Genomic DNA, 9,789 nt, shown 5'->3' on the forward strand with positions numbered 1-9,789 from the left:
CAAAATCGATTTGGATGAATGAGGCAATTTAACAATCAGGATAAGAAGCCATCACTCTTATTAGCATGATTAACCCTCTGTTACTTTTTAAAAAAAAACTTGTGCGCCGTAGCTAGTTCATGGAGAAAATATTAGAATTGAACCTAGAATTAAGCAAGAAGGATGATAAGACGATGATGAAGGAATCATTATTGAAGATGATGAAGAAATTATTGATGATTATGAAGAAATTATTGTTGTTGTTGTTGATGGTTATGATAAAAACAGAAGAGGATTCACTTAAAGATTTTTAATATGTTGTTGGATGATGAATTTTATTGTTGTTTCAATTTGAGTTTTGGGTATAATTTTTGTGCCACTGAAATTTTTTTATTGCTATGAAACTGAAAGATGAAACGGAATAATAATAATAATAATAATAATAATAATAATAATAATAATAATAATAATAATAATAATAATAATAATAATAATAATAATAATAATAATAAGAATTATCATATGTTGTGAGTCCACCGTATGTCATGTGTGCTTTTCAAATCCAACCATTGATCACCAATCAAAACTGACATGTGGCAAAGGTTAACAGTTTTTTGACAAAAACTAACAGAAGGGACCACTATAGTAAACGGAGGTATACTTAAGGGACCACTTTGAGACAGTTTAAAGTTAAGGGACCAAATTGAAATCCAAAAATAAGTTAAGGGACCAAAGGTTTAATTAAGCCAAAAAAATACTAGCAAATATTTTAATGACACGTGTTAACATTTTCCTACTTTTATAAACTATGTAATTCTTTTTTTATTAATTGATTTTTTTAAAGTATAAAACTTTAAAGGTCTTTAATTCATAAAAATGAATATGATTTGTTAAGTTCTTCAATTACAATCTACCGTAGAAACACCCTACCAATTAATAAGTGGGCTTAATTAACTTCTCTTTTCCATCTGTTATTCTCTAGAAAAGGTTCCCACTTTCAGGTTTGTGGGGTAAGAGCCATGTTTTAGGGATATATAAGCAACAAAAAACTAAATGATCCTTAAAAGGAAATTCCCACTAAGAAATTCTTTATGATAAAAGGAATTATTTACTTAAAAGAAGGGGTAGTGAGTGAGCCTATGGTATGCATGATAGAAGAGTCACGAAATAGAAAAGGGATTAACTCCATGCAACTTAAGCTAAGTGGAGCATAGCTTTTGATTAATTTAATTTAAACTTTAGAAAATGGGTCTGCCTTATTCTCCCTCATGATGCTTCATTAGTTGCTCTTTACATGTTTATTCTTTCTTTCTTATTTTATTTTTAATTAACTTTCACAGTTAAAATTTTCACTATTTTGTTATAGTTGAGAGAGATGCTAAGTAATGCAATACGCGAGTTGCTTTGGGAGAATATGCGTCGCCTAATCGTTTGAGCCACTTGCCAGATCGTGTTGTGTTGTGCCATAAAATAATAATAAATCGTTTTTTTTTTTGATGTATAAATAATAATAATAAATCGTTTTGGAGATAACAACAATTTTTGTGTTTTTAAATGTCTCTTTATAAGAAAAAACTCCGAATATTGCTCTTCAAGATGAAGACCTCTAAATAAGGGACCAAAAGAGTACCCATAAATGGGTGTGGTTATGGTGCATAAGGAGATCCTTATGCACCGTGCATAATTGCTTTTTACACCCAACATAATTGCTTTCTACACCTCAAGTGAAAGCTTAATCAATAGTATATATATAAAGTAAGGTTTTTTATGCCACATGTCACTTCCTCATTCCTTCTCAATATTTTTATTATTTTTTCTATTTTATTTAACATAAATATCTCAACAAACTTTTGATCTTATGCACTCAGTATTTTTTATCTCAACAAACTACACATCAATCAATCAATCAATAGTATATATATAAAGTAAGTTTTTTTATGCCACATGTCACTTCCACATTCATTCTCAATATTTTTATTATTTTTTCTATTTTATTTAACATAAATATCTCAACAAACTTTTGATCTTATGCACTCAGTATTTTTTATCTCAACAAACTACACATCAATCAATCAATCAATAGTATATATATAAAGTAAGGTTTTTTATGCCACATGTCACTTCCACATTCATTCACAATATTTTTATTATTTTTTCTATTTTATTTAACATAAATATCTCAACAAACTTTTGATCTTATGCACTCAGTATTCTTTATCTCAACAAACTACACACCAATCAATCAATCAATGGTATATATATATATAAAGTAAGGTTTTTTATGCCACATGTCACTTCCACATTCATTCTCAATATTTTTATTATTTTTTCTATTTTATTTAACATAAATATCTCAACAAACTTTTGATCTTATGCACTCAGTATTTTTTATCTCAACAAACTACACATCAATCAATCAATCAATAGTATATATATATAAAGTAAGGTTTTTTATGCCACATGTCACTTCCACATTCATTCTCAATATTTTTATTATTTTTTCTATTTTATTTAACATAATTATCTCAACAAACTTTTGATCTTATGCACTCAGTATTTTTTATCTCAACAAACTACACATCAATCAATCAATCAATAGTATATATATAAAGTAAGGTTTTTTATGCCACATGTCACTTCCACATTAATTCTCAATATTTTTATTATTTTTTCTATTTTATTTAACATAAATATCTCAACAAACTTTTGATCTTATGCACTCAGTATTTTTTATCTCAACAAACTACACATCAATCAATCAATCAATAGTATATATATAAAGTAAGGTTTTTTATGCCACATGTCACTTCCACATTCATTCTCAATATTTTTATTATTTTTTCTATTTTATTTAACATAAATATCTCAACAAACTTTTGATCTTATGCACTCAGTATTTTTTATCTCAACAAACTACACATCAATCAATCAATCAATAGTATATATATAAAGTAAGGTTTTTTATGCCACATGTCATTTCCACATTCATTCTCAATATTTTTATTATTTTTTCTATTTTATTTAACATAAATATCTCAACAAACTTCTTTTGATCTTATGCACTCAGTATTTTTTATCTCAACAAACTACACATCAATCAATCAATCAATAGTATATATATAAAGTTAGGTTTTTTATGCCACATGTCACTTCCACATTCATTCTCAATATTTTTATTATTTTTTCTATTTTATTTAACATAAATATCTCAACAAACTTCTTTTGATCTTATGCACTCAGTATTTATTATCTCAACAAACTACACATCAATCAATCAATCAATAGTATATATATAAAGTAAGGTTTTTTATGCCACATGTCACTTCCACATTCATTCTCAATATTTATATTATTTTTTCTATTTTATTTAACATAAATATCTCAACAAACTTTTGATCTTATGCACTCAGTATTTTTTATCTCAACAAACTACACATCAATCAATCAATCAATAGTATATATATAAAGTAAGGTTTTTTATGCCACATGTCACTTCCACATTCACTCTCAATATTTTTATTATTTTTTCTATTTTTAAAAACCAATATTTTATTTAACAAAAATCGGGTTTTCGGGTTACTTGATCGGATTGCTCCGAAACATCCCCAGAAAATCAGAAAAAAATTCAAGGACCATGACTCCCGTAAAAGGGACTTCTTACGGGACTCCGCCCTCAAAATCCAAAATTCCATGTTTAGACCCATTTTTCATTTTTATTAATTTTTCATATTCTCAGAAAAATCTGAAAAAATTTCCATTAGTTTTATTTGATTTTAGAATTTTTTGGTACTATTTTTTATATTTTTATGATTTTATTTGACAGGTTTTTAGCATTTTTTACTTAGTTTTTGGTTGTTTTTAAAAGGAAAACTCAAAACTATTGAAATGTGAGAGAGTCTGATGGCTGATTATACATAAGAATTGTCCGTATTATGAAATCCGAAATAGTAAACATGAATCCAAATTTTAAAATCCGGAATGCACAAGGACATTTTTAGAAATTTTACAGGGCGCGGGAGAAGGCAATAGGGGGGGAAAGTAATAGTCCATGTTTAAAGGACCCAAAACTATTACCACTTGGACTAATTCATTATTGATTTTGTTACACTTTTTATTCTTGCATTGGACATTCATCTCATCATTTATATTTATTTTTAATTTTTTTTTAAATATTTATATTTATTTTTATGATATTATTATAATTGTAAATTTAAATAAATTCAATCTAATATACTGACACGTGTATTCGTGCACACAAACTTATAAAACTTATTTAATATCTAACCCGGGCAACGCCGGGTATCTAAACTAGTTCTAATAAGTAGAGGTGTCAATAGAGCCCCAAATTTCAAAGCCCACTTAAAAAAGCTCACACCAAGCCCACTAAATTAAAGCCCCATATTATAATTTTTTTCTTAACAATTTATTTATGCAAAATAGTTTATTCGAAATAGTTTATTTATGCAAAACAACTTATTAGAATGATTTTTTAAAAACCGCTTATTCAAAACAACTTATTTATGCAAAACAGCTTATTCCGATCTCATTTTAAAAAGCAACTTATTCAAAACAGCTCATTTATGCAAAACAGCTTATTCGAAACAACTTATTAGGATAACTTTTTTTAAAACCGCTTATTCAAAACAACTTATTTATGCAAAACAACTTATTTGTGCAAAACAGCTTGTTTATACAAAACAGCTTATTCCGATTTCATTTTAAAAAACAACTTATACAAAACAACTTATTTATGCAAAACAACATATTTATGCAAAACAACTTATTCAAAACAGCTTATTTATGCAAAACAGATTATTCGAAACAACTTATTTATACAAAACAGCTTATTTGTGCAAAACAGCTTATTTATACAAAACAGCTTATTCTGATTTCATTTTAAAAAAACAACTTATTCAAAACAACTTATTTATGCAAAACAACATATTTATGCAAAACAACTTATTCAAAACAGCTTATTTATGCAAAACAGCTTATTCGAAACAACTTATTTACACAAAATAGCTTATTTGTGCAAAACAGCTTATTCAAAACAACTTATTTATACAAAACAACTTATTTGTGCGAAACAGCTTATTTATACAAAACAACTTATTCCGATTTCATTTTAAAAAACAACTTATTCAAAACAACTTATTTATGCAAAACAACATATTTATGCAAAACAACTTATTCAAAACAGCTTATTTATGCAAAACAGCTTATTCGAAACAACTTATTTATACAAAATAGCTTATTTGTGCAAAACAGCTTATTCAAAACAACTTATTTATACAAAACAGCTTATTTATACAAAACAGCTTATTCCGATTTCATTTTAAAAAACAACTTATTCAAAACAACTTATATACGCAAAACAACATATTTATGCAAAACAACTTATTCAAAACAGCTTATTTATGCAAAACAGCTTATTCGAAACAACTTATTTATACAAAATAGCTTATTTGTGCAAAACAGCTTATTCGAAACAACTTATTAGGATAACTTTTTTTAAAACCGCTTATTCAAAACAACTTATTTATGCAAAACAACTTATTTGTGCAAAACAGCTTGTTTATACAAAACAGCTTATTCCGATTTCATTTTAAAAAACAACTTATACAAAACAACTTATTTATGCAAAACAACATATTTATGCAAAACAACTTATTCAAAACAGCTTATTTATGCAAAACAGCTTATTCGAAACAACTTATTTATACAAAACAGCTTATTTGTGCAAAACAGCTTATTTATACAAAACAGCTTATTCTGATTTCATTTTAAAAAACAACTTATTCAAAACAACTTATTTATGCAAAACAACATATTTATGCAAAACAACTTATTCAAAACAGCTTATTTATGCAAAACAGCTTATTCGAAACAACTTATTTACACAAAATAGCTTATTTGTGCAAAACAGCTTATTCAAAACAACTTATTTATACAAAACAACTTATTTGTGCGAAACAGCTTATTTATACAAAACAACTTATTCCGATTTCATTTTAAAAAACAACTTATTCAAAACAACTTATTTATGCAAAACAACATATTTATGCAAAACAACTTATTCAAAACAGCTTATTTATGCAAAACAGCTTATTCGAAACAACTTATTTATACAAAATAGCTTATTTGTGCAAAACAGCTTATTCAAAACAACTTATTTATACAAAACAGCTTATTTATACAAAACAGCTTATTCCGATTTCATTTTAAAAAACAACTTATTCAAAACAACTTATATATGCAAAACAACATATCTATGCAAAACAACTTATTCAAAACAGCTTATTTATGCAAAACAGCTTATTCGAAACAACTTATTTATACAAAATAGCTTATTTGTGCAAAACAGCTCATTCAAAACAACTTATTTATACAAAACAACTTATTTGTGCAAAACAGCTTATTCAAAACAGCTTATTTATACAAAACAACTTATTCCGATTTCATTTTCAAAAATAACTTATTCAAAACAACTTATTTATGCAAAATAACATATTTATGCAAAAAAAACTTATTCAAAAGAGCTTATTTATGCAAAACAGCTTATTCGAAACAACTTATTTATACAAAATAGCTTATTTGTGCAAAACAGCTTAATCAAAACAACTTATTTATACAAAACAGCTTATTTGTGCAAAATAGCTTATTTATACAAAACAGCTTATTCCGATTTAATTTTAAAAAACAACTTATTCAAAACAACTTATATATGCAAAACAACATATTTACGCAAAACACCTTATTCAAAACAACTTATTTATGCAAAACAGCTTATTCGAAACAACTTATTTATACAAAATAGCTTATTTGTGCAAAACAGCTTATTTAAAACAACTTATTTATACAAAACAACTTAGTTGTGCAAAACAACTTATTTATACAAAACAGCTTATTCCGATTTCATTTTAAAAAACAACTTATTCAAAACAACTTATATATGCAAAACAACATATTTATGCAAAACAACTTATTCAAAACAGCTTATTTATGCAAAACAGCTTATTCGAAACTACTTATTTATACAAAATAGTTTATTTGTGCAAAACAGCTTATTCAAAACAACTTATTTATACAAAACAGCTTATTTGTGCAAAACAGCTTATTCAAAACAGCTTATTCGAAACAACTTATTTATATAAAATAGCTTATTTGTGCAAAACAGCTTATTCAAAACAACTTATTTATACAAAACAGCTTGTTTGTGCAAAACAGCTATTTTGCACAAAATAAGCTGTTTTGAATAAGCTTTTTATGAGTTAGAGAGAGAAATGAGTATGGATTATGAGTTTCTTTACTGGAACGTTGTTTAACATGTTATACACTGAAATTATTACTGAAACCATAATTATGGTTTAATGGTTTTGATAAGCATGTATGTGAAACCAAGATAAATGTGTAATGATTTTTAATGAAATTATTATTGTTAGATGGTTTTGAATAATGATTAAGATGTTATACACTGAAATTATTATTGAAACCATAATTATGGTTTAATGGTTTTGATAGTCTTCTATGAGAAACCAAAATAATTGTCTAATGGTTTTGTTATGGCTATGGTTTCTGTGAGTTGGTTTCAAAACCATTTTGCTGTGGAAATGGTTTCTGTGAGTTGTACTCCAAAACCATTTTGCAGTGAAAATGGTTTCCGTGAGTTAGACTCCAAAACCATTTTGCAGTGAAAATGGTTTCCGTGAGTAATGCTAACACCAGATCCGAACCGGATTGATCATAAACAACACAATTCATCACAACATTCTCAATAATTCATCAAATCCGAATTCCAGCTTATACCAACAGATTTCACATCGAATCATTTCCCAATTCCAGTGAAAATGGTTTTGTAATAAAAAAATTGTGATAAACATTTAAATCATTATTAAGTAACCACTTAATAGTACACACTTATAACCTAATGTGAATTAATCAATAAGTAACCATTTTTTTGTAAAGCCTCGTCATCTCTCTTTTATTTCTTACGTTGTAAAAATAATTTCTGACTTTGTCTAAATATAATCGCGCTTTAATGGTTTTAATAGACTTGTATGTGAAAGAAAAATAATTGTCAAATGCTAAATAAAATAAAAGAATAGTGAAAATTATTATTGACAAATGATTTTAAATAAAAACTATTACTGAAACCATAAGTGTGGTTTAATGGTTTTGATAGTGTTCTACACGAAACCAAACTAATTGTTTAATGGTTTTGCTATGGGTATGGTTTCTGTGAGTTGTACTCCAAAACCATTTTGCTGTGGAAATGGTTTATGTGAGTTGTACTTCAAAACCATTAGATGTACTTAATGGTTTTCTTTGATCCAACATGGTGCATATCACAATCAAAAATAAAAAACATATGGAATTTTCTAACCATAACAGAACATTTTCAAAACCATCAGATTCAGGCACCAACTTTGAATTCTTAGCAACAGAATCACAATTCTCAGAAAAATTCCCAATTTGATTTCGACAATTTCTCAAACCAAGTCCATCATCAATTTTCCCAAATTCAAATCAATCCCTAATCCCTCCAACTCATTACTCCCAATTCTCCTCCTCTTCAACGTCGTCCTTTCACAATCAACGTCGTCCTTTTTCTTCCAAAAATCAAGAATGCAAAGGAACTTGAAAATCTCCAGCAAACTTCATCACCAAACCAATCAAACCCATCATCTATATGTAACCAAAATTAAAAATCATAGCAAGATTCGAATTCAAACACAAAATCATCGGTAGTAACAGTTGACAAATTCCTGAAAGGTTGGGACCTGAGAATTGAACCAAAACAAGTGAATGAAATAAAAGTGAAGAAAATATGAATTTCAATCAAAACAGAACACAGTAACATACCTTTGATTTTCTCAATGCGTCTCTTGATTTCTTGTGAACAAGCTTCACAATACATGTGAACTTTCAGAATCACTATCATAACCTTAGGCTGCACCATATAATAAAATAAAAATGATAAAAATGATCCATCACAGATTCAGATAAATTTAAAAAGAAAAAAATAATTAATTAACCTCTTCAGCTTTCTTTTCTTCCTCTGGCTTAGGTTTCTCTTTCTCTTCAATTTTTTTCTCTTGTTCTGAAGGTGGTTTTGGGATCGGAGAAAGAAGCTCAACTTGTCTATGACTCTTCCTCTGAACTCTTTCAAGAACCTTCAATGGATCCGCTTTTTCTTCTTTAACAACAACCTTGTGAGATTTGCAATCAGTAACCACATCTTCATAATTATAAATCTACACGATTTCACGCATAGCGTTCCGCAATTCAAAATTGAAATCTCTACAAATTCACAATCACGCAAACTTGTCACGAATTACAATACACACATACCTCAGAAGAATAGGGATGATCTGCAATTCCGTTTGGGATCGGCGACCTAGGAATCGAATAAGCTGTTTATGCAAAATAGCTTATTTTGTGCAAAATAGTTGTTTTGCACAAATAAGTTGTTTTGTATAAATAAGTTGTTTTGAATAAGCTGTTTTGCACAAATAAGCTATTTTGTATAAATAAGTTGTTTCGAATAAGCAGATTTGTATGAATAAGCTGTTTTGAATAAGCTATTTTGCACAAATACGCTGTTTTGTATAAATAAGTTGTTTCGAATAAGCTGTTTTACATAAATAATCTGTTTTGAATAAGTTGTTTTGCATAAATATGTTGTTTTGCATAAATAAGTTGTTTTGAATAAGTTGTTTTTAAAATGAAATTGGAATAAGCTGTTTTGTATAAATAAGCTGTTTTGAATAAGCTGTTTTGCACAAATAAGCTGTTTTGTATAAATAAGTT

At 27.3% G+C, this 9,789-nt stretch overlaps 1 long non-coding RNA gene across 2 annotated transcripts; it reads right to left on the reverse strand.

The window, feature by feature from the left end:
- Positions 1–8,073: 8,073 nt before the first annotated feature.
- Positions 8,074–9,532, reverse strand: LOC146940947 (uncharacterized). Of its 2 annotated transcripts, none has more exons than XR_015032211.1 (3): positions 9,015–9,532; positions 8,842–8,929; positions 8,074–8,664 (listed from the first exon to the last, which is right to left on the reverse strand). It is a non-coding gene; the product is annotated as an uncharacterized LOC146940947 (long non-coding RNA). The 2 variants fall into 2 exon arrangements; XR_015032210.1 differs by having other exon boundaries at positions 8,074–8,634; positions 9,015–9,530.
- Positions 9,533–9,789: the final 257 nt, after the last annotated feature.

The sequence above is a fragment of the Medicago sativa genome, chromosome 3 (assembly GCF_051527215.1).
Source record: "Medicago sativa cultivar Bolivia chromosome 3, Bolivia_mono, whole genome shotgun sequence".
Classification (NCBI taxonomy): Eukaryota; Viridiplantae; Streptophyta; class Magnoliopsida; order Fabales; family Fabaceae; genus Medicago; species Medicago sativa.